This window comes from Eptatretus burgeri, chromosome 11, assembly GCF_056783735.1.
Source record: "Eptatretus burgeri isolate ZD-2024b chromosome 11, Ebu_testis_v1, whole genome shotgun sequence".
NCBI classification, from domain to species: Eukaryota; Metazoa; Chordata; class Myxini; order Myxiniformes; family Myxinidae; genus Eptatretus; species Eptatretus burgeri.
This window is the reverse complement of record NC_140971.1, coordinates 80,898,690-80,923,842: the sequence shown is the minus strand read 5'-3', so window position 1 is coordinate 80,923,842 and position 25,153 is coordinate 80,898,690. Positions and strand designations below refer to the sequence as shown.

Sequence of the window (25,153 nt, the reverse complement as noted above, 5' to 3'; positions counted from 1 at the left end):
TTATTTAGATTTCACAAATATCGTGCAATGCACGACGTCTTTCTTATTTGTCTGTTTGTGAGCAGGATATCAATAAAAGTTATTGACAGATTGGGATGAGACCTGGTGGACAGATTGGGTGTGTGACAAGGACAAATTGATCCGTTACTATAATTTTAAAGTAATTCTTCACCATTGAGAGATCCGGCAAAAAATGATACATAGTACACATAGTGTACTATTTATCATTTCATACACACAATAATTTAAGTGCAATATCTCAAAGCATTGTTGATGGATTATGACAAAACCTGGTGGATGAGTTGGTAGGTGACAAGAACAAGCCGATTAGATTTTGGTTCAGGTCCAGATCCAGATCCAGCCTCTCATTGGGATACAAAACATAAACTGTTCAGCCTGGTGGAGGTGCATATGCTCTCCTGAGTGCTGTTCTACTTGTTCTATGGCTTCACAGGATTCATTCCGTTCCTCTCCTATCAAATACCATTCCATCCATCATTGTTTTCGACCAGTAAATACGCTAATTTTAGAATGAATGGACCAAATGCAGAGTTCAGACATATTGCTAGCATGAGAGGAATTCCATTCCGAAACACCCTGAGCTTTTAATCCGGCTGTGTGGTCTTTTTCTCATCTTGTCAACAGGAATCTGGAATGACTGTGGTCCGAACTAGCGAGACACCAATTGAAAAGGTGAGCAAGAGAAGATGAGAAGTTTTTGATTGTGTTGCAGGAAGTCTATCATGCATCACAAAAGAAGGTAAATAACTCGCTATAAGATGGCAAGTAGAGCTTCCTCGGTTAGTTCGAAAGAAGACCAGAACGAGTTTTGTCGAAAATTCCATAAGTTGACAAATCATAATTTACATTTTGCTTTCTGAGCATGAGACTTCATGTTCATGATGTGCTGTAATACCCCAGTGTAAACAAAAAAAAAAGATTTGAGTTAAAGTTATCTATCCCTTTCCATGTTCGTATCCCCACCTGGCATGACCTAGTCCGAGAAGAAGTACCCAGCTACTTCACTGCCCCATGTGGGATGGGAATTGTGGTGGTTTCTTTGTGTTTATCTCGTAATTATGACACACAGACAAAGAACATTTTTAACCAACATAGCCCAAGTGGGCTCTTTATCTGGATTATATGACCATTTTTGTAAATTCATTTCAAGGACATCACGCATAAAGGGTAGAGCGAGGGGTTGGAAGACCAAAATGGAGATGAAATGGCCGATGGGGAGTGAAAATGCTGGACAAGAGGTTGTAAATCAATGACCCGGTGGTCGTACTGTACCTGGCTTGCAGCTCATCGTCGTGCAGTCATTGCGCCATGAAAAGTCAGCAGGATATAGTGCAAGGAGAGGTTTATAATGGAGGAGCGATGAGAACAAATGGTTTTAATTGTGCCTCGTTTTCAGAGGCGAGTTGTGACCCACGTGCCCACGGCAAGAATAAGTCATAAGGAAAGCTGGCTCTCGGGACAAAGATCTTGGATTGGTCATTAACATAAATGCTTTATCATTTGGGTGCACGAGAGGGCTTTTCGTCACCGAGGCTCGGTTATGAAAATTGCGTTCATCCCGGTTGCCACATCTCCCCCCCCCCCGACACCTCCTTGGACAGAGTCATCGCGCGTCACCCGAGCATGACCTATTAGAAGGAGAAAAAAAGAAGCGGGCTAAAACTCCCTCTCGGTCGTGATGAATTCTTCAATGAGCAGGGTTATCAGGCGCATGTTGATTGCCCAGTCGAGACCTTGGACATTACCCTTGGTGGCACCTCAGCAAGGCGCAGCCAACAGTGATGGTGCTTTCATGATGAATAATGATTACCCATTAGTCAGGTCATTGCAATAATGGTGAAACCCAATTCGTGTTTCAGAATTTGAGGTTTATTATTCTGCGCCGACAGAATAACAATCCCCGCGACTTTTCAAAATGATTTGGCTACATTTTCATGAGTTTCTAAAATTACCTTGTAATGATGTCTAAGTTTCTCCCATGGAATTTAATCATTACAAAAATCTTTCGAAAGAACATTGAGGTTCGAGATATCTAACATGCATCAGCAAAATGTGGTTATTACACTTGCATGAGTAGTGAAGAAGTTGCTTGATAATCTTTTCCTAAAATATTTTATCACATTATATGCTCTTTTACAGTCGGGTGTGGGTAGGAGGGAGGGGGGATAATTTTTATACTGGTAGATATATTGCAAATATGCATTGGCCTGAGCAGGAGTCTTCATTTAATATTGTTGCGAATTCGCGCCCGCCGGCGTGCGAGCGGCCACGTAACTCGAATCGCGGCACGTCGCCCACCGGAGGGACAATTCCGTCGTGACCCTCTCGGTCTAGTCACGGGTGGGCCTTTCGGCCTCACCACGATCGTGCCAATCGGCCCCCCGCGTGGGATAGGGTTGTTCGCCAAATTCGACCTACCTAAGTACCCACACGGAGGGTAGACCGGGCGATCGCACCTCGCCGCAGGTCGACTCCGGACACGGGCCACTTAAGCGACCCGTTCCGTACTATCGGGATAACCGAGCGGTGTTATCGTCAACCTCGACGGTTCCGATTAATTATCGGGCGTATTTAGCCCACTACCAACCCTTTACGTGAAGTAAGATGGAGATTCAATTAAAGAAAAGACGAAGCAAAACGGGAAAAACAGTTCAACATAAGGCACATTTATTCCGCGGAAAACGGAAAGCACACATATACAATTACAACAATTATGCACCAAAAGCAAATGTAACAAGAGGAACACAACAATGCAGATCTACTACCGACTACGCGAGCACACGGCAACACGTACACAGTTTTACTTTACAGACGGCGCTGACAACACATATACTCAAAAGCAAAAGAAAAGGGCCACCCTCGAATACAAAGGGACAGACGGGCCTGGGGCACGAGACCGGGTGGAGCCTACCCGTCTTGTGATGAGCCACAAATGTGGCGGCGGTGCCCCGACTCCGCGCTCCTCCGCGGGTTTCGTTGGCACTGCTTGGAATGGGGTGGGAACGGGGCCCCCCTTTCCGCACTATCTCAGCGCAGGGGGAAAAAAGGGGGGGAATTGTTGATGCTCTGGGGAAAGAGGATAGCTGGCTTGCTTGGGTCCCGCGACGAGCGACTCCACTGCGACCTCGACCGCGTTCCCGGCTTCCCCTCTCTGCAGCTCCCCGACAGACTCCGAACCCCGACAGACTGACTCTCCTCCAGACCCGTCTTGACTGCTGCTGCCACACTCCGCCGCCGCCACACCTCTCCAACTCGCCCGAGCCCAAAAACAGAAACTCACTGAATTCGCCCCGCGCTCAGCGCTTTATAGTACGGCAGGAGAATCCATATGCAAATTTCCGGATCAGTATGAGCTCGGGGGCGGAGCCACGCTCGCCCATTGGACGGAGGAAAAGTGGGCGTGAACCTCCCCTGATCCTCGAATTTGCATATATCGATTCTACTCCGACGCGCCTGGAGGCGGGGCCAAATCGCCCCGCGCTTAATGATTGGAGGGATCGGAAGTGGGCGTGTATCATTCCTGATCCGACTTTTCCTCGGAAAGGCCGCTTTTTGCACCCGCGGCTCAGCGCGCGTCCCGCACGAGGCCAGGACAGCCTGACGCTCGGTGCCCACAAGCGGTGCGGGAATGGCGGTAGAAGGAGGAGAGGTGAAGGTGGTGGAGGGTCTAAAGTGGCGGTCCCTGTCCACGGTGACGCTTGGAATGGCGGTGATGCGATGGTTGCGAGAGCGAGTTGCGAAGGTAAAGGTCGTGGCTGTTGGCGTTGTTGTTGTTGTGAAGCGGCGTTGCGGTTGGTGGTTGTTGTGTGATGGCGGTTGAGACGTGGTTGGTTCAAAATAAAGATAGAACAGAAAAACGGCTATCTTAAAGGGTCGCAGTCCGAATGAATCACATTTATTCCCTCTAAACAACGGGTTTGGGGCTAACTACACATGTACTTACAGAGATAGCTCACCTACAGGACCTGAATGGTGGTTTGCGAATTTCCTCAACCACAACAATATCAAGCTCTAACAAAAGGCTGCAACATATTGTCGCATGGACAGCAACCTGCTGACATGATGCAAACACACCAATGCAGTTATTGTCAACCTAAGGCCAACACTTCAAGGATAGCCAAACTATCACTGTTCATCACAAGCAAACTTTATCCGAGTGGTTGTCGCTGGCCTGTGATCGTCCGGAAAAAAAATGACTGCAATGCAAAGCAAGCAGTTCCTTAATAAATATATAAATAAGTTATTTCACAAGCTATGGTATGAACACAGTTCTCAAGCACAAGACAACCACCTATCGTCCCCCATAGGTAACACACACGTACACACACTCATTTCACAAGAACTTGGCAAGATGGACGAAAAGGCATGGAGTAGAGCATGACGTGAGGGCAGTCCTTGCATGATGCTGCCTCGTCTCCACCAGGGCAAGAGCAAGACAGCAGGCCAGAGAGTCAAGGCAAGCCAGAGGTGGTCTGAGTTCTCGAGAATCCAAACCAAACAGAGTGAGCTGGTCCAAAATATCTCAGAGCACCAGAATGCGCCACGAACAAGAGAGCGCTTCCTGTCAGGCCTGGGTTTTCTATCCAATCCCTTGCCTGCCACAAGTTTCTGCCTCCCCCACCCCCAGGCTCACCAATGATGGGCTACAAAGATCTCCACCCTAAGGTGGCCCATTGTATTCCAGGCCCTCAAGAATCCAGTCCTGAGGTCTCACCACGATTCTCCACAACCAGGGCATTCACAAATCCAAGCTTCAGAAAAACCTAATTCCTGCCTTCCATACATTGGTAGACAACTGCAGAGGAGGAGTTTGCCTCCCTCTGTTGTTGGGAGAGAATGTGTTATGTTTCCCCTGCCTGAAAAATCCTACCCTACCTCCCCATCCTGCCAGCTCTATCTGGTTCCACAGAGGAGAACAAATAAAGGGATGCCTTAATCAACCTATCTCCAAATCATACAATGGCCATGTCCTCAAGGGCAACACGAAAGACTCCTTACCCGAGACACACCCTAATACAGGTAAGAGTTCCACACCTACATGAATGTACACAGCATCCGAATGGTTAATGGTGGTGGCTTAATGGTTCAGGCAAATGGCTTAATATTTTAAGGTCCTGAATTCAAACCCCAACCATGCCAAAATCACACCATTCAGGTTGGCAACTGATCATCCTTTCCAGGTCAGCAATTGAATAACCAACTTCGTGGAGGTAGGAGATCAATAACAGTTGATCTTGTGATAGTAGAGGTGCAACCCCCTACTGAAGTGGTCTCATCGATGAGAATAGACTCAAGTTGTACAAGCCTGTGAAAAAGGAGGCTTGGGGTCACCCCACTGCTTTGTCCTTCCCTCTCCCGCCCATCTTGTCTCATGCCCCCCCCCCCCCTTGCTGTGTGTTGTGTGTCAACTCTAATACAGCCTTGACAATGTATACAAAAAAAAAACCTCTGACTTTGGTTGACATCTTTCGCGCGCGTGTGTGTGTGTGTGTGTGTGTGTGTGTGTGTGTGTGTGTGTGTGTGTGTGTGTGTGTGTGTGTGTGTGTGTGTGTGTGTGTGTGTGTGTGTGTGTGTGTGTGTGTGTTGTTGGTATGGGAATGTGATCGGTGTTATTGGGAGTAATATAGCCTAGTTATGTCATTGGTACATGTTTAGCGTAAGAGTAGGGTATGTATGAAAATGATAGGTCACGTGTCGAAGTTAATTCAGGAGATCATAATTGTGTTCCCCTCCCCTCTGTGGGTCTAACTCCCCACTTTCCTACCCTCTCATTAATCGCTTGAATCATTCCTTTGTCATCTGTTCATGTGTTTTCCTTTTGACAAACTGTTGTTGTGGATCCGCAATTCAAGCGGATCCCCTTGAAGGACAATATGGTACACCTCACGGCTGCACGCTGAGATTACGATCACAACGGCTTTCCGGCAGTAGTGGGCATGTCGCGGCAAAAAGATACGCTGGGAGAACCAATGAGTGTGCAGTGGTGGGGTGAGTGAGTGAGTGAGTGTGGAGGGGTGGAGTGCTCGGCAGACAAAAAGCATGGAACATTCAGAGTGTAACACAGTTCAGTAAGAGTTTGTGCTGACCATTTCAATACATGATCAGTTCGGCACAGCGGAGAGTTTGGCAGAGGATTGAAGCATGGTGGGACAATTGGAAGAGGCTTCGGAGAGTGGCCTGAAAAGAACAGAAGGACCCAAAAACGAGTCTGCCCAAGAGAAGCCATGAATCCAGGATGCGGTCCTCTCGGCACATCTCATTCCCACAGAGGAAAGCCGGCCTCGCTTACCGTCACCCAGTACTCCGAGACCTCATGCAGGCATCAAGCGAAGGGAATGTACTCTTGCTCTCTGGTAGTCGTGTGAGTGGATAAGAATCTAATAAGCCTACTGAGGTATTGTTAGCCTGAGGGTTCATGTAATTATAATTGTACAGTGGAATCATTGTAATAATACTCTTTTTCTCTTCCATATTCTTCCCATTTATTATGAGCTTATCTGGAATTAATTCTAGATAAGGTCCTGAATGAAGTTTTACTGATTACCTTCAGTCACCGTATGTGCCACAGTCAGAACTGACAGAATAAATCAGGACACAGGTTCTTTAAAAAATGGCTTTTCGTGTACAAGAATCAGGCAAGTATTTGCAATGGGAGAATCAGTGGCAAGTATATTCAAAAGTATACAATCCTATTATCACTTATGCAAAGTACCCAGCCTTGGAACCTTATCAGTGACTTTGCAAATTTACGTTCGATCACTGGCACCACATGCATCTGGGGAAAAGAGATGGGGAGACGGTCAAGAGAGTGGAAGAGAAAGCTAGGGTGTCCCCTTACATCTTGCGTGTCCCCTTACACCTTGTGCTGGCTCTGTTGAGTTGGCGCCACCAATGGTCCTGACAATGCTTGGTGTCCGGACCTTTTCACACTCCGCTCTTGATCCCTCCTCACTGTCGCATATACGCTGCTTTCTTCATGCATTCCGGTGGATCGATCTCAGCCCGAACTGGATGTGCGGTTTTGGCAAGAAAGCACGAGTAGTGTACGAGGCAAAGTGGGGGCCGACGGTATATCAGGCGGCACAGCTTAACAAACAGGGCGCATCACAAAAGTGTGAAGGGACGAGAAGTGTTGGGAGCACAAGAGGAATGAAGCGTGAGAACGAGAGAAAGTGAACAAGAAAATGAAGGAGATGTAAATCAGAATGATAACAAGAAAGAAAGAAGGAAAGAAATAGGAATAGAGAGAAAGCATGAAATTCGCAGTTGATATGAAATCCTTCCTTTTCTCCAACAAACTCATCTCGATATAAAGTGTCCAATAGGCCAAAAAGATATCTCGGAAAATGGCTAGATCAAATGGTTGTCGGCCATGGACCGTGGGCCTGTAGTCCAGGAGAACCATGAAGCAGTCTTTTCAGTAGCCATGGTGTGCACATATCTTTCTGAACTGCACTTTGACTCAAAGTTGTCACTATCGAAAAAAAAATGGTGTTACAGAATCTAGAATGTTCAATAATGCTGGAATTGAACTATTATTTGTGTTTTTTTCCGCTCTAGCTGCAAAGGCAAAGTTAGTGGAACAAAAAATAATGGAAATCTCTTGATGCAGACGCATGTGCAAAGTTCATGCAAACTTTTTGGTTCGTGCCACTAATGAAAAGCAGTTTTTGAGAAAGAAGTTTCTCGGCAAGAACAACTTATTTCACGGATGTGAATCTCCTGAAAATGTTTAACAAGGACAACACAAGGCTTCGAAACAAAGTTTAACTCAAATCAATGGTGTTTACTAATAGTGTTTCTCGTTACTTTGTGTTACGTGCGAGGTCATAAGTTGCAAAGTTGGTGAAGCAGGAAGATGAAGAGATTATATATTTGCTTACTTATGATGTCGTGGTCTTTGCATCCAATAAACAAGAGCGGGTGGGAAATAATATAAAAGTCCATAATTTTGCATGAGTGATTATCACAAAGAAAACTGCTGTCAGCATATGCACTTCCCAAAATGTTGTTATTGACGCATCATATGGATAGCTGTGATGAAACTGAATGCAGAGGACCAAGTCAAAGTACTCGTATATGGAGCTCGCAAAAATATGGTTGTTGTTGGGAATATCCATCTTCAAAACTGAATGCAGCAACAACTATTGTGTAGTTACCAAGCATGCAGGGCTCGGGTCTGATGTTTCGACAATTTTAGTCTTCATCTGGGGCTGTGTAGGCATCATGTGCAGGATGTTAAGGATTCTTGCAAAGGGAAGGTTGCATCAGGTCTCAACCTTTGCTGATTGCAGTCTCATGATGCCCCTCACCACTGGAGATCGGGCCACACTTAACGCAGCCCCTGATGATGACTGCTTAGGAGTGGAAATGTCGGAGGTGAGCCGTGCCTGTAGGGCAGCTACACTAAATGGAGCTGGATTTCAACCAGCCACCCAAAAAGGAGAATCGGTGGAACAGCCAGGTTTGTAGATGAGATGGCCTTGATTTTAATATAAAATTACCGTAATGGCCTTTTCTCTCTCACCCGATAAGTTGTTTATTGTCTTTTTATTACTATCATTGCACTATGTATGAAAATAAGGCAATTTTTTTCTACTTTAATTTCATTTGGAATTCCATATTGTCTCCTGCAACACAATTACTTTTTAAGAGTGTATTGCGTACCCTTTTTACAATTGCATCTTTATGGTTTGTTTTCTGACGTTAGAAATACGAGACGAGTGAGATTTTTGAATTCCAAATGTATATAAGGAAGAAGAGAGACTCGCATGAATCCGTTTTTGGTTCCTGATTGATCCGATGCTTTAAGGCTAATGAGTGCTCAAGGCTAGGTATGATATAGTCTTGTGATGTAGAGTAGATAAGGACGAGCCTTTGTAAGTGAACGACCTGAGCCTAAATCTAGCATATCTCTCGTGCAGCTGTGTCCTCAAGGCTCAAAAGAAATGATTTCATGTTTTCCACCTGAAATTTTCTCCCACAATTCCACATCAAAAACATTTTCATTTTATATCAATGGCTGCAGGTGATCAGGATAGCAATCCAGAATATTCTGTCATGGGCCCCAACCCTCCGGGTGATAAGTGATGACAGTGGATGTTTGTGGTTCCACCACAGACGAAGAAGGTGGATTATTTAGTTTGCCCGTCACTTCACCTCCCATCAATTACTGTTTATCTCCTTCAAAGAAACCCTCTCGGAGCTGTAATTTGAGGTTGAAATGACATGTAATAATGAAAGTGTAAATTGCCCATGCTATCTCTGCCCTTTCAACAAAAGGTTGGGCTTCCTGGCAGCTGTGGAACCATTTGTGAACCATTTGCTGCCTTTCCTTCATGCCAAGACCCCTGCCTGATTCCTTCACAACCATGTTTGCAGTGGCACTACGTTTCATCAGGTCTCACCAAGTTCTAACGATGAAGACAACACGACCCAAAGCAGGTGGTTGCGACCCAGCTGCCAGAAAAATAAGTTCTAATGTTTCCTGCCAATTTTATGCCCTTCTGTGCACTATTTCAGCGATCACCACAATTGCTAGACATCGATTTTCCCAGCTAATCGGATCTCAGCCGTGCAGACCGACACCCGCCATCATGGCCTAGAGTATGGGCTGGTCCTTTTTTAACCTGCGGCCAAGGCCGAAGAACGTTCAGCCACCATTCCGCCTTGGCGTTTCCAAGATTGAGGGATTGTTGGCTGCCACCAGTATATAGGACTTTTCGCTGGAGGGTGACGCCTGGGGTTGAAGCGAGATCATCTGAACTGACAGGGCTGTGATTAAAACGAAACCAGTGCAATAAACAAGCTCTATGTCTGGCCTTCTCTGTTGCGCATCCTGTAGCGTGATTCACGACAGGGATACCTTTGTGGAAGCGATCGTGTGGTACTAAAATCAGCAGACTTCAGAGACTCTAAAGCTCTGCCTGTACCAGTTAGCAACCAACTTATTGTCGCCCCCAACGCACACATCAAGGCAAAGCGATGACGCATTGCTCTTTGCAGGGGTTGCGGGCTGCAGAACAAGCAAAACAGATATTGTGTTGGGGGAGGCTCAGCGAAGGACATGAATGTGAAGTTGTAGGAATGATCGAAAGTATCTGCTGAGATTTGGTTTGTTCTCATTGACAAAATCAACGCATCATCTCATTTCTTACAATGGAGGGGGAGGTGAATGAATGTCATCTGCTCTTATAAAACTTTTCCATTTATTCATTTGGACAATAATTTATTGGTTTCACATGATGCAAAAGAAAAAAAATTTCAGTTAAAAGTAAAAACAAAACGCATTTTTGCTTGCTAATCCTAAATGATGAATCTACTCGTATGTGATGCTGGCAGGATGGCCTGGAGGTACGCACACTCGCCTCTAAGCCGGCTAACCTGGGTTTGAATCTCCACCCAGCTATAAACTATCATCCCAGTGTTCTACCTGCAGGGTGATTTATCAATGCGTGTGCCATCCCTCATATGGACGTTAAACGGACGTCCTATCTGCTGGCATTATTCGGTGGACGTCAAAGATCCCACAGTGTCATTCGTGACGACGAGGCGAGATATCAGCGCACCATGAACATTACAAATTCCTGCCTTAACCAGCAGTGGGCACTGCATCAGTGGCACAGCCATACCCTCACAGCAACGATGTAAACCAGCAGCCACTGGCTGCACATGAAATGATGATGATGCTCGTATGTAATTTTCAGCACACGAAGCCTCCTGTGTGACCAGTGAGGAAATCATAGTCAGAAATAGTCCAAATGGGTCAAGGTAGCCAACCCTAAGTTGAAGCCATTCAAGATACATGAAATTTATCAGACATATTTTGTAAAGATGCTATTTTAATGTAATCTCCTCAAAAGGAAGGTGTGCAACACCAATCATTAGCCTTTTCTGCGGTCGACAAAATTAATTCCACTGGGTATTGAAAGCAGGACCACAGGATGCGACTGATTAGACATCCCGCGTTTATCGATCTTGTATGACACATTGTTCTATAACAAAATCGTGTTTTGTTATGGTAGGATCAAGTTTCTGTTTTTGCATTGGATTACATTTTATCCACTTCAATGGCTCCAATTAATCAACTCTTCTTGTCGGTTCTGCCACGAGTTTTTCCTCTCCACACCCTCAACCTTGAGCCTCCTCTCTGCACTGCCACCTCTCTCATGTTCATCTCCACCACCTCCTTCCACCTCAATTTCAGTCTGCCTATTCACCTCCAGCCACAATGATGTCATCTAACTGTATCCATATCAAGACCTGACCACATCCCCTCCTCCCTCTTCAACATAAATTATGCTCCAACAATTGCAGACCTGCCTCTCGTGCCTTTTGCAAATGTCCCTTAATTTTGCCCACCCTTAGCTCTGCTGTTGATGTGTCTCCCCCCCCCCCTTTTTCTGCTGTTGTGTCCTGATTTGTTCCGTGGTCTAGCTTTTCCACGAGCCTTGACTTTGTATATAAAACCTGATATGTCTCATTCCTCTTCCTTTCCTTCAGCCCTCTCAGCATCTGCAACAATCTTTCCTCTTCCGTCCTCATGTGTGTCTCTGTGTGTGTGTCTGTGTGTGTGTGTGTGTGTGTGTGTGTGTGTGTGTGTGTGTGTGTGTGTGTGTGTGTGTGTGTGTGTGTCTGTGTGTGTGTGTGTGTCTGTGTGTGTGTGTGTGTCTGTGTGTGTCTGTGTGTGTGTGTATGCCCGTGTGCGTGTGCGTGTGTGTGTGCATGTGTATGTCAGTGTGTGTGTGCGTGTGTGTGTATGTGTGTATGTGTCTGTGTGTGTGTGTGTGTCTGTCTGTGTGTGTGTGTGTCTGCGTGTGTGTGTGTCTGTCTGTGTGTGTGTCTGTCTGTGTGTGTGTCTGTCTGTGTGTGTGTGTCTGTCTGTGTGTGTGTGTCTGTCTGTGTGTGTGTCTGTCTGTGTGTATGTGTCTGTCTGTGTGTATGTGTCTGTCTGTGTGTGTGTCTGTGTGTGTGTGTCTGTGTGTGTGTGTCTGTATGTGTGTGTCTGTGTGTGTGTGTGTGTCTGTCTGTCTGTGTTTTCCTTTCCGATGGTTCTGTGATTTTGTTCCTGGTGTATCGGCTTCGATGTCTGATGGCACACAAAATTACCACGCTTCCCCTCGTCTTGGGTCCCTCACCTACATTCTTTTTCAAATATTTTTTTCATTTATTTATATTTTCACTTTCGGATGCTTTGCGACGGTTCTGCGATTTTTGGGGGGGGATTTTTTTATTTATTTATTTGTTTTCCCCCCAGTGTACTGGCTTCGATATCCATCGGCACACAAAATTTCAGCTTTCTTCATCACCTGGAAGGTGCCAATATTTATTATCATTCAGTGAGTCAGTGTGTGAGTGTCAGTCAGTGGTTAGAAAGAACTTTATATATAAGATATACTGGTGTGGATCAGCTCGCTACGCTCGCCTCACCACATCGCTATAGTGGAACAAACACTGCCACGTTATTAAAAAACACCTCACCTCCATGTAATTCAAAATAACTCCTGCTGTGCAATTCAAAACACCTCACCACACCTCGCTCGAGATGGGCTTGTTTTAACTGAGGATAAGTACACGAGTTTTGTGTTGGCATGATTTACACAAAGCAGAATTCATACATTTATTTTGCAAACTCATTTGTAATATTTGTCATATTGCATTTTTAGAAACGATTGAAGTTGAAGATTTAAGTTTTTTAAAACAGCACTTAGGACATACACTCAGGAGAGGTAGGTGCAGTCCAGAAGTTTGGTACAGTTTCACAAACATTTGAGTGAGTAGTTCAGTGACAACAACTAATTCGCCACACGATTTCATTTTTCATCATCATCATCAAGATAGTTTAACTCTCGGTTGCAGCAAAAGGTGAGAAAATTGGACAAATATTGGCGTTTTTAGACAAAATGCATTCTAATAGCAGTTTTGAATGTACCTAGTTGGATGTGATGCAGGGAGAGGGAGGAGAGGAGGGGGGGGTAGGGGATCCCTCCTCGGGAATTAGTTATTTATTATTACTTAGTAAAAGTACGAAGACTGAAAAATGAAGTTAGGGATGGAACTGTAGTCCAATTATATTTTTCCCCATATTCCCAAGGTATATATCAAGAGTTTGTTTTCGGCAAGTTAACTCTTTTCCAACTATATCATTAAACAATACTTTGAAAAACTTCATATGTAATAAAATGAATATGTGGACTTAAGATAGAATACAATATTTGTTAATAACATTTGGTTTTATAAAACAATTTTGAATTTGTAAAGTGAAGTTTATTTGATGCTTTCAAGTTTAAAAATGAATGACAGAAGTAAGTCAGTCAAGGCAGGTTCTCCCCCATCCCACGTGAAGTCAATCCTCCCAAGTCAATCAAGTCAAGGCAGAAGTCAGTCACCCCTCATCCTCTTCCACCCCTCACCCCCGATCTCCCTCGTCTCCTCTGTGCAGTGTATGTGATGAGGGGGGAGAGAGGGGCAGGGGAGAATTGAGATCTTGAAGTCACATTTTACAGAACGTGGAATTACCAATTACAAACTGTATTTCACATGTGCATGGACATGTATTCACATATTGTGTGAAGGAAAGATATTGTGTCAATTACATCATTGCTGGATCTAATGAATTGCCGGTACCAATTTTGTAAAACGCTATGTGCGGAATCCAACTCAAGATGTCCAAATGTCATACATATCTATGGCCGTGGGTTTCCCACTAGTGTATATATATATATATATATATATATATATATATATATATATATATATATATATATATATATATAAATATATATATATATATATGTCATATCGAAAGTCATGCTTCTTATTTTTCAGTTTGTAACCAAAGCATTGGAGGAAATCAATGCAAGATCATAATTAAAGGTTTTCATCTCCAACCGATTTTAAGTTGAGCAGCACTGTGGTTGGTCACAAGACAACATCACGCCACACTTTCAAAACGTCTGCCCAGTTTGATGTGTGTGCAAAGCAGAGAACAGTAATTGATTTTTTTTTTTACTGCAGAAGAGGTTCCTCCAGTGGACATTCATAGGCAGTTCAAGAATGTGTTCGGAAACTCTATTATTGATGCTCTGAGCACCATTAGATGTTGGGTAAAGCTTTTCAAGAGTGAGGAAACGGATATCGACGACAAGCTCAGAAATAGTTGGCCTGTGACCGCAGTGACACCAGAAAACAAGAGTCAGATTTATGCACTCAGCAAAGTGCATTGCAGTTGATGGAGATTTTGTGGGAAAATAACTTCATACTTGCTACATATGTATACATTTTCCCTGTAATTACCCGAGAGGAGAGGGTATTGCATTTGGGTCTGTTTGTTTCTTTAGCTGCACATAATGTGCCAATGTAGACAACAATTTTTCCACGTTATCTCATTTCAACTGAGTACCTCAATAAAGTATGTGCAATAAGAATGTGAGTACGTCTACAAAATACATAATGTACTATAAAATCACACAAACATGACACACACAAAATAAGTCCTGGTGAACATCTGTAATTTTGATTGCTCTTTTTAGTTTTCATTGCAATTAGAACAAGAAAAAGAGCAATCAGAGATTGCAGAACCGTTGGCAGGACTTGTTTTGTGTTTGGTTCGTGTAGTGTATTTTGTGTGGTGTCTGTGTACTGTGTGTTGCGTAATTAATAACAGACATAAGAGATAGTTATATAGAACTTCCACTTTATAACTACTGATGACCGGGTACCAAGACATCCCATTTTGATGCCAACTCCCTTTGATCAAACACCTGACCCGGACCCATGACGTTTACTGTTATTCAATTGAATTGAGAATGGTATTAAAATCAATTAAATTCAAAAGGAAGACCAAATAGGTACAGTACTGCATTCGAGTCGTCAGAAGGAACCCGAACAAGCAAAAGGCAAAGATGAAGTCATCAGGAGGAACCTGGATAGGATTCGTGTTTCAGCTCCTACTCCTCTACCCTCAACCCCATCAAGGTGCAGCCAAGTGAACTTTATTCAAAAGAAAAAAGAAAAAAGAACCCAGATCAAAAAAAATTTATAATTCTGGTTTCCAGACCATGCGTCTGATCAAGTTGAAATTTAAAAACTATATTCACTATCACTACTAGATCATAATTGTGAAGTTTCACATCAAGCGATGAAGCGGTTCAATCGATGAAGCTCAATCCAATATGGTTGCCAGACAATGTGACCTTTCAATTATTCGTAAACACCCTGATAGCCCCAAGGCTTGGGGAACGTGTGTGAAGTTTCCTCTCGATCTGGCCAGCCATTGTGGGGAAGAAGATGTTTATATGTTTTAGGGTGAATCCAATATGGTTGTCAAACCATGTGACCTATAATGTTGTAGTTGGAGAATTTTTATTGTTGTTGTTCTTCTTGGATAGGCGATCATATCTGTAAAGTTTTGCCTCAATCTGTGCAGATGTTTCAGAGAAGAAGATTTTTGAAAGTTTTTCTTTTTAAAACAATATGGCTGCCAAACCATGTGGCCAATGATGTCATCAATTATTTTTCTGTGGACGAATTCATCCCAAGATGACCTCAATAATTTTCCTACTGATCACATGTAGCATTCTACATCTGCAATTATGATGTCATAAAAAAAATCACACTTATTCCCCATGAGGAGTACTTGCCATGTGCCAAGTTTCAATTTTTTTCCTTTGTGCAGTTTCTGAGATTCAGATGTCCAATTTTTTTCAAGCATGGCTGCCACACCATGTGACCTATGACATCATAAATATTAAAACATTCTACATGGGTACTCGCTCCTATGGTGAAAATTTCGTGTCAATCCGCCAAGCAGTTGTAGAGAAAAACACAAGTTATTTGTGGACAAACAACCAAACAGACAGACAAACGGATCCAAATGCAATACCCTCTCCTCTGGCAAGGGGAACTAGAAAACATCTGAAAATGCAAAGCCCCTCCGCTTTGTATTCGGATTCTTCTTCTGGATGTGAAACATGACGACAACAGCTAAAAACAAGAAAAAAAAGCAATCGGAGATTGCAGAACCTTGCCAGGACTGCTTTTGTGTAGTGTCTGTGTGCTGTTGTGTTACATAATTATTAACTAGAAGGGCACTCAGTAGAGCGCATACCTCCACCACGTAATGCCTGTTCCATGAGAACATATCAGGCCCAATAAATTTTTGAAACATCATGCAATGTATCGTTTTTGGCCTTCACAGTGGTGAAGAATCACTTTAAAAATTCTAGTAGCCGGATCCAGATCTTCACCAAAATCTAATCAGTTCATCCTTGTCACACACCCAACATGTCCACCAATAGTGGGGCAACTTTGCTAAACATAGCATAACAATTGTGCATTTTGTGAGGAAAGCACTAAATTTGGCACACGAGTAGCCTATCATATTATGAACAGATTTGGATATTGGGCCATCTCAAATTCAGCCGCTGATGGCTGTGGCAGCCATTTTCCACTGCCATCAAAAATTTTGAGATGGCCCAATATCCAAATCTGTTCATAATATGATAGGCTACTGGTGTGCCAAATTTGGTGGTTTCCTCTCAAAATGCACAATTGTTATGCTAAGTTGCCCCACTGCAAGTTTCATCTAAACCCGTCCACAACTTTTTGAGATATCGCGCAACATGTCGTTTTTGGCACCATCTCTCAATAGTGAAGAATCACTTTAAAAATTCTAGTAGCCGGATCTGGATCTTCACCATAATCTAATCAGTTCATCATTGTCACACACCCAACCTGCCCACCAAATTTCATCCAGATCCGTCAATGACTTTTTGAGATATCCTGCACACAGACAAACAAACAGCCAGAAAGGGGTGAAAACATAACCTCCTTCACGTTAGGTGGCGGCGGTAATAAGAGACATAATTAGAACTGCCACTTTATAACTGCTGGCAGTGATGACCGTGTACCAGGACGTCCCACGTTGATGCAACTCCGCTTTGATTGGACACCTGACCCTGACCCATGACATTCGCATTTCAGCTGCTACTCCTCCTCCCTAAAACCCATCCAGCCACAGCCAAGTGAACCTTATTCAAAATAAATTTTTAAAAAAAGAAAGAAACCATGTCAAAAAAATGAAATAATTCTGCCTGCCAGACCATGTGTCCGATCAAGTTGAAATTTAAAACATTTATTCCCCATCACTACCAGATCACATTTTTGAAGTTTCACGTCGATTGATGAAGCAGTTCCAGAGAAAACATTTAATATTTTTCTTCAATCCAATATCGCTTCCAAACCATGTGACCTATCAAGTATTCCTTCACAAACTTGTACACCCATGGCTTGGGGAACACTTGTATGAAGCTTCGCCTCGATTTGTCTAGCCACTCTGGAGAAGAAGATTTTTATAGTGTTTTTTTTGTATACCTTGTCGAGGCTCGTATGAGAGCTAACACAAAATGCACAGCAAGGGGGGGGGATGAGTCAAGAGGGGCGGGATGGGAAGGACAAAACAGTGGGGAACAGAGACATTTGGAGATCTGTGGAAGGGAGAGGGATGGGGCAGGGAACACGGGGTACACACGATGGACACCACAGGGACTTTTAGGAAGGAAAGCAGGGAATTTGAAGGAGGTGGATTAACAGTGGTCGAAAGGTCAACAGAGGCCTATGTTGACCTCACACTCCTCACACTCTTCACACACCTCTTTCCTCACTCCTCTCTCTGCCCCCCCCCTTTCTCCCAGCATTCCCATCAGCAAAGCGACGGGTGGTATTTGCTGGTGTCAAATAAAAGCTAAATTTATTGATTGGCAGATGTGTATGCACTCCACCCCTTAAATTTTATATTAGTACTTTTTCATATAATTCTGATACAACGCCAAGGTATTTCCAGGAAATATAGCTGGCTTCGAGATGCTATTTGCAAAAAAGTACTTCCAGCATGGCAGTTAGCTGACAAATAATGAACAAAAGTAAAGGCAAATAAAGGTAAAGTTTGAAGGCCTCCCCAATACAAAGGGCTTCAGGCCTGTGCTCCTCGGGGCACCATTTGTTAATCCGGGACTGCCAGCTGGACATCCTCCTATTTACAGTCACTATGCAATTCATCGTTAAGCTAGTTTCTAATCCAGTTGGCCACTCTACCAGTCACTCCACAAGCCCTCACCTTCGATGTGGTACCTTATGAGGCAAGTGCCTTCTGAAAGTCGAGATATACTATATCCACTGCACTTCCCTTATCCACCCAATCAGAAACTGCTTCATAGAACTCCAGTAAATTTGTCAAGCAAGACCTCACTTTAGTAAACCTGTGCTGACTGCCTTTAGTTTGAATTTATTTCAATGGTTCCCCATCTGATCCCCAATTAGCTTCCCTAACATCTTCCTAACAACTCGTTAAACTAACTAGTCTATATTAACCAGACTCTGTGGCATTATGGTTAGAGAGTGTCCGCTCTTAGTCTAGGAGGTTGGTGGTTCAAACCACAACCAAATCGAAGCAAAAACTTCAAAAATGGTATGTGCTGCTTCCTTGCTTGATGCTCAGAATTTAAAATGAAAGAGCACGGACAAACAACCATATGTTGGCAATATACGAGCGCAGGCCTCCACTGCTACATGGAACTCTTCTAAAAGCCCTTCTTCATCCCTTAGATAGTTTCTCTCAGCTATTGGCAATTCTCCTGACTGTTCTTGTGAAATTGTTGAAGCAAAATAATTGTTTAACAAGAGCGACAATTGCTTTGCAATACACGTTCCCTACCGATGTGATATTTTCTAAGTCCAAAAAGGATATAACTCTGTAAAAAAAATAAAAAAAAACTTGACGAAACGCCCTGAAACTCGAACTTGTTCTGTAACTTATCATAATAAAGCCATGTACCAAGGTTCAGTTGAAAATGTTGAAGGATATGGGGGAGAAATCTGAAAAACCACAGGTGTGACAGACAGACAGTGAGCAAACCTCCAATCCCCTCCAGTGAAACTGATAGGAGACTAATAAGCCTGCCATCTCGCTTTCATCATGAACCACTCTCCCTGTGCTATGCCTCAATGGGCCCACACTCGAAATAACCTGCTATCTACCCCTTATATACTTAACAAATGTCATACTGCTACATTTAATAGTCTCATCCATATCCTTCTTGGCCATATCCGTGTCTCAGCCCCCTAATATATACCTTCTGCGTATATGTATGTAATCTGCAAGGGATTAATGAACTGTTTGCAGAACTAATAAGACTCTTACTCAACTAGAAATTGATGTCGAACACCCGAGATAATCTGTACCGTGAAAATGGATAATTCGCTTTTCTGTTATTATGAACCTAATTTTAAATGTGTACAAAACGTTCTGTACCAAAACGGAATTGGCAGGTATTATGGGTTTACAACTCAAAGTTCAGACAGATTGGATTTGGGAGTCTTGGGGGCAGGGGGTGGAGGGGTTATACTCACAAAAATAATTTGAAGGTAAGGACTGAGAGCTGTGATTTATTTCATATATCTTAGTCACGTGGTAAATGAGACACAAATGATATGCAATATCTTTCTTATTTAAATGTCTGCTCCAATAGAGCACTGAAGGGTCTCAAACCCAATTCTCCATTTAAAAAAAAAAAAAAAATGAAGGAACCACCAGCAGCTCTAACAGCTGCACAGCAGGTAAGGCTCAGGTGAGATATTTCGACCTTCGAGTGGTCTTCATTCTGGAGTATGTGGGCATCGTGTGCCAGGTGTTGAGCATTCTCCCAAAAGGGAGGGGCACCGGGTCTCGCCATCTGCATATTGCATTCATGTGATACCCCTCCCCATTGGGAGGAGACCTAACACCTGGCACACGATGCCTGCAAAATCCTGAATGAATCTCGGACTTGACCCTTGATTGCTGGGCAGCAACATACTAGCTGGGGTTTCCTTTATTTTTGAGTATTGGTCTTCCCAATTGCAACCGCTTTTTTGTAAACTTCATCCTCTTTATTGCAGAACTCTTCTGCCTGTCCTTGTAAAACAATCATCTTTAAAATGAAATTCATGCAAACTTTTCATTTAATTTACAATCAACAGGAAATTGTAAAAAGTCTTGAAAGCATGAAAAAAAATAATTAATCTTAAACGGCAGCATCTGTCTGCTTGCTATAAATGGATGAGGGAGGTGTGTGTGTGTGTGCGTGTGCGTGTGCGTGTGTGTGTGTGTGTGTGTGTGTGTGTGTGTGTGTGTGTGTGTGTGTGTGTGTGTGTGTGTGTGTGTGTGTGTGTGTGTGTGTGTGTGTGTGTGTGTGTGTGTGTGTGTGTGTGTGTGTGTGTGTGTGTGTGTGTGTGTCATGATTTTTGTGGAGTTCTATTGGAGCTTTCTGATGTTGAATGTGACACACTGAAATGGTCATCTTTATCTCCTGAGTTGATTAGGCTAATTAATTACGAAGAATCCGTTAGAATTCCCATGTTTTCAACGCATGCCATGTTAAGGTGTCTGGAGCAGCTTAAAAGGTCCTTCCCCTGTAAAAGGTCCTCCCACTGCATGGCATTCTAATTACAAAATTTATAACAAAAACAATGAGAACATTGTAGCACAACACATTAATACATACCAATAACATTAACAACAATAATAATAGTGGTATCATTTGGCAATAATCATAACGAATGTATAATCCTACAAGCTTTGACTTCCGATTCTGGGCTTTGAGGCAACGGCTGGTTCTCAACGGCTGAGGGAACCACCGCCCCCTCCCCCGCTGCACCTCCACCACCGCTGCACCATCACCACTTCCAATATCCTCAGCAACCTCACTCCACAACAGTCACCAACTATTATCTACAAATTTCTCACATTCTGCTACTTGCTGCAAATTATCGATGCGTTCCTTCAACCTCGTAATAACCTTCCTCAAGTGGACGATTTCCTCACTTTTCCTACAACAATAAGAACCCTCTACCTCCCCCATTGTTGACGTGGCCCACATTGAGCAACTGTTACATTTTACGTCCTCCTCTTCCTTTCTCCTTCACTCTATTAATAACCTTCTTCACCCCCAAACTCCCAAGGCCCCAACTGACTTCACGCTAAACTTATCACGACACGAGGCCTCCCCCGACTTCTTTCAATAAACTAACTCAACTTCCCGCTAAAACTGTTACGAACATAACACCGAAAAAAAACATAAGGGTGGAGGGAAGGGTGGAGGAGAGGGAGGGAGGGGGGAAGGGTGGAGGAGAGGGAGGGGGAAAGGGTGGAGGAGAGGGGGAAGGGTGGAGGAGAGGGAGGGGGAAGGATGGAAGAGAGGGAGGGAGGGTGAAGGGTGGAGGAGAGGGAGGGAGGGGGAAGGGTGGAGGAGAGGGGGGAAGGGTGGAGGAGAGGGGGGAAGGGTGGAGGAGAGGGAGGGAGGAGGGGAAGGGTGGAGGAGAGGGAGGGGGAAGGGTGGAGGAGAGGGAGGGAGGGGGAAGGGTGAAGGAGAGGGGGGAAGGGTGGAGGAGAGGGAGGGAGGAAGGGTGGAGGAGAGGGGGATGGGTGGAGGAGAGCGGGGAGGGGGATGGTTGGAGGAGAGCGGGGAGGGGGATGGATGGAGGAGAGCGGGGATGGGGGAAAGGGTGGAGGAGAGGGAGGGGGAAGGGTGGAGGAGAGGGAGGGGAGAAGGGTGGAGGAGAGGGAGGGAGGGGGATGGATGGAGGAGAGCGGGGATGGGGGAAAGGGTGGAGGAGAGGGAGGGGGAAGGGTGGAGGAGAGGGAGGGGAGAAGGGTGGAGGAGAGGGAGGGAGGGGGAAGGGTAGAGGAGAGGGAGGGAGGGTGGAGGAGGGAGGGGGAAGGGTGGAGGAGAGGGAGGGAGGGTGGAGGAGGGAGGGGGAAGGGTGGAGGAGGGAGGGGGAAGGGTGGAGGAGAGCAGGGAGGGGGAAGGGTGGAGGAGAGGGAGGGAGGGGGAAGGGTGGAGGAGGGAGAGGAAGGGTGGAGGAGAGGGAGGGAGGAGGGAAGGGTGGAGGAGAGGAAGGGAGGGGGGAAGGGTGGAGGAGGGAGGGGGAAGGGTGGAGGAGAGGGAGGGAGGGTGGAGGAGGGAGGGGGAAGGGTGGAGGAGGGAGGGGGAAGGGTGGAGGAGAGCAGGGAGGGGGAAGGGTGGAGGAGAGGGAGGGAGGGGGAAGGGTGGAGGAGGGAGAGGAAGGGTGGAGGAGAGGGAGGGAGGAGGGAAGGGTGGAGGAGAGGAAGGGAGGGGGGAAGGGTGGAGGAGGGAGGGCAGGGTGGGAGTCCGTAAGGAAGGGGCAGGGGGTGTGGTGGGAGGAGGGAGGGAAAGGGATGGAGGGAGGGTCGTTGCCCGGAAACACTGGGTACCTTTGCAGAATCGAGTTTATACGATATACTGGGTTCCTGTCCGCTAATAGTGGGGCAACTTAGCATAACAATTGTTATGCTATATTTAGCTAAGTTGCCCCACTATAACAGTAAGTGGACATTGAATATCCCAGGGTGTCTTTCATGAAGATTAGGCACCCTGAACAACCTTCAAATTTCTGTCCAAATCTCCATGTCAGGCCTGGCCAGCTCATTCATGAAAGACTTGCACAAAACACTTTCCTCGCCGATCTCACAGAAATGTGGAAATGATTCAGACCATCGCAGTAAATAGTCAAAGTAGTAGTAGTCGTAGAAGTAGTAGTAGTAGCAGCAATAGTAGTAGTAGTAGCAGTAACAACAGCAGCAACATGACATTCCGTAGTAGTAGTCGTAGTAGTAATAATAGCAGTCACAACAGCAGCTCCATGACATAAGCAGATTGCCACTTCAACCACTCTACTACACCGAACTATGGAACCAAACCAGATTTCCTTGAGCTAACTTTTTCCTTCCTCTTATAGAAGAAAGATATCGTCTATGTCGCCATTTTACTCAGAGATGGCCAAAGGGATCTTCAATAAACTTCCAAAAGTTCATCAATGAAGGGGTGTTTTAGGGGAAAAAAATTAGAATTTTTTTTTTTTGAAAATCATGATCGAATAAAGGGATCTCAAGGTCTAATAAAGGGATCTCAAGGTCTTATAGAGAGATTGTAAGGTCTAATGAAGGGATCTCAACGTCTAATAAAGGGATCTCATGGTGTAATAAAGGGATCTCATGGTGTAATAAAGGGATCTCATGGTGTAATAAAGGGATCTTAAGGTCGAATAAGGAGATCTCAAGGTCTAATAAAGAGATCACAAGGTCGAATGGAGAGATCACAAGGTCGAATAAAGAGATCTCAAGGTCTAATAAAGAGATCGCAAGGTCAAATGGAGAGATGACAAGGTCGAATAAAGAGATCTCAAGGTCTAATAAAGAGATTGCAAGGTCTAATGGAGAGATTGCTAAGTCTAAAAAAAGGGATCTCAACGTCTAATAAAGGGATCTCAAGGTCTAATAAGGAGATCTCAAGGTCTAATGGAGAGATCACAAGGTCTAAAAATGGGATATCAAGGTCTAATAAAGGTATCTCATCATCTATAAAGAGCTCACAAGATCTAAAGGGATCTCAAGGTCTAATAAAGAGATCGCAAGGTCTAATGGAGAGATCACAAGGTCTAAAAATGGGATATCAAGGTCTAATAAAGGGATCTCATCATCTAATAAAGAGATCTCAAGGTCTAATAAAGAGATCGCAAGGTCTAATGGAGAGATCACAAGGTCTAAAAATGGGATATCATGGTCTAATAAAGGGATCTCATCATCTAATAAAGAGATCTCAAGGTCTAATAAAGAGATCGCAAGGTCTAATGGAGAGATCACAAGGTCTAAAAATGGGATATCAAGGTCTAATAAAGGGATCTCATCATCTAATAAAGAGATCTCATTGTCTAATAAAGAGATCTCATCGTCTAATAAAGGGATCTCAAGGTCTCATAAAGTGATCTCAAGGTCTAATAAAGGTATCTCATCGTCTAATAAAGAGCTCACAACGTCTAAAGGGATCTCAAGGTCTAATAAAGAGATCGCAAGGTCTAATGGAGAGATCACAAGGTCTAAAAATGGGATATCAAAGTCTAATAAAGGGATCTCATCATCTAATAAAGAGATCTCAAGGTCTAATAAAGAGATCGCAAGGTCTAATGGAGAGATCACAAGGTCTAATAAAGGTATCTCATCGTCTAATAAAGAGCTCACAAGGTCTAAAGGGATCTCAAGGTATAATAAAGAGATCACAAGGTCTAATGGAGAGATCACAAGGTCTAAAAATGGGATATCAAGGTCTAATAAAGGGATCTCATCGTCTAATAAAGAGATCTCATTGTCTAATAAAGAGATCTCATCGTCTAATAAAGGGATCTCAAGGTCTCATAAAGGGATCTCAAGGTCTAATAAAGGTATCTCATCATCTAATAAAGAGCTCACAAGGTCAAAAGGGATCTCAAGGTCTAATAAAGAGATTGCAAGGTCAAATGGAGAGATCACAAGGTCTAAAAATGGGATATCAAAGTCTAATAAAAGGATCTCAAGGTCTAATAAAGGGATATCATCGTCTAATAGAGAGATCTGAAGGTCTAATAAAGGGATCTCAAGGTCTAATAAAGAGATCTCAATGTCTAATAAAGGGATCTCATCGTCTAATAAAGAGATCTGAAGGTCTAATAAAGGGATCTCATCGTCTAATAAAGGGATCTCAAGGTCTAATAAAGGGATCTCAAGGTCTAATAAAGGGATCTCAAGGTCTAATAAAGGGATCATGTCATCTAATAATGAGATCTCAAGGTCAAATAAAGGGATCTCATCGTCCAATAAACAGATCTCAAGGTCTAACAAAGGGATCTCATCGTCTAATAAGGAGATCTCAAGGTCTAATAAAGGGATCTCAAGGTCTAATAAAGGGATCTCAAGGTCTAATAAAGGGATCTCAAGGTCTCATAAAGAGATCTCAAGATCTAATAACTCAAGGTCTCGTAAATAAATCGCAAGGTCCAAAAAAAGGGATCTCATGGTGTAATAAAGGGATCTCAAGGTCTAATAAAGGGATTTCAACGTGTAATAAAGGGATCTCATCGTCGAATAAAGGGATCTCAAGGTCTAATAAAGAGATCTCATCGTCTAATAAAGGGATCTCAAAGTCTAATTAAGGGATCTCATTGACTAATAAAGAGATCTCAAGGTCTAATAAAGGGATCTCATCGTCTAATAAAGAGATCTCAAGGTCTAATAAAGGGGTCTCATCATCGAATAAAGGGATCT

The 25,153-nt window shown here is 43.9% G+C and overlaps 1 long non-coding RNA gene across 2 annotated transcripts in view; it reads left to right on the top strand.

The window, feature by feature from the left end:
* Positions 1 to 11,648, top strand: part of LOC147017487 (uncharacterized) — a 58,152-nt gene extending 46,504 nt beyond the window's left edge. Inside the window, exons 2-3 of one of the 2 annotated variants that reach the window (XR_015049525.1) lie at positions 646 to 693; positions 9,304 to 11,648. This is a non-coding gene — a long non-coding RNA (uncharacterized LOC147017487). Of the gene's footprint in view, positions 1 to 645; positions 761 to 9,303 lie in introns of both variants that reach the window. The other variant, XR_015049526.1, reaches the window with a different exon arrangement.
* The last annotated feature ends 13,505 nt before the right edge of the window (positions 11,649 to 25,153 follow it).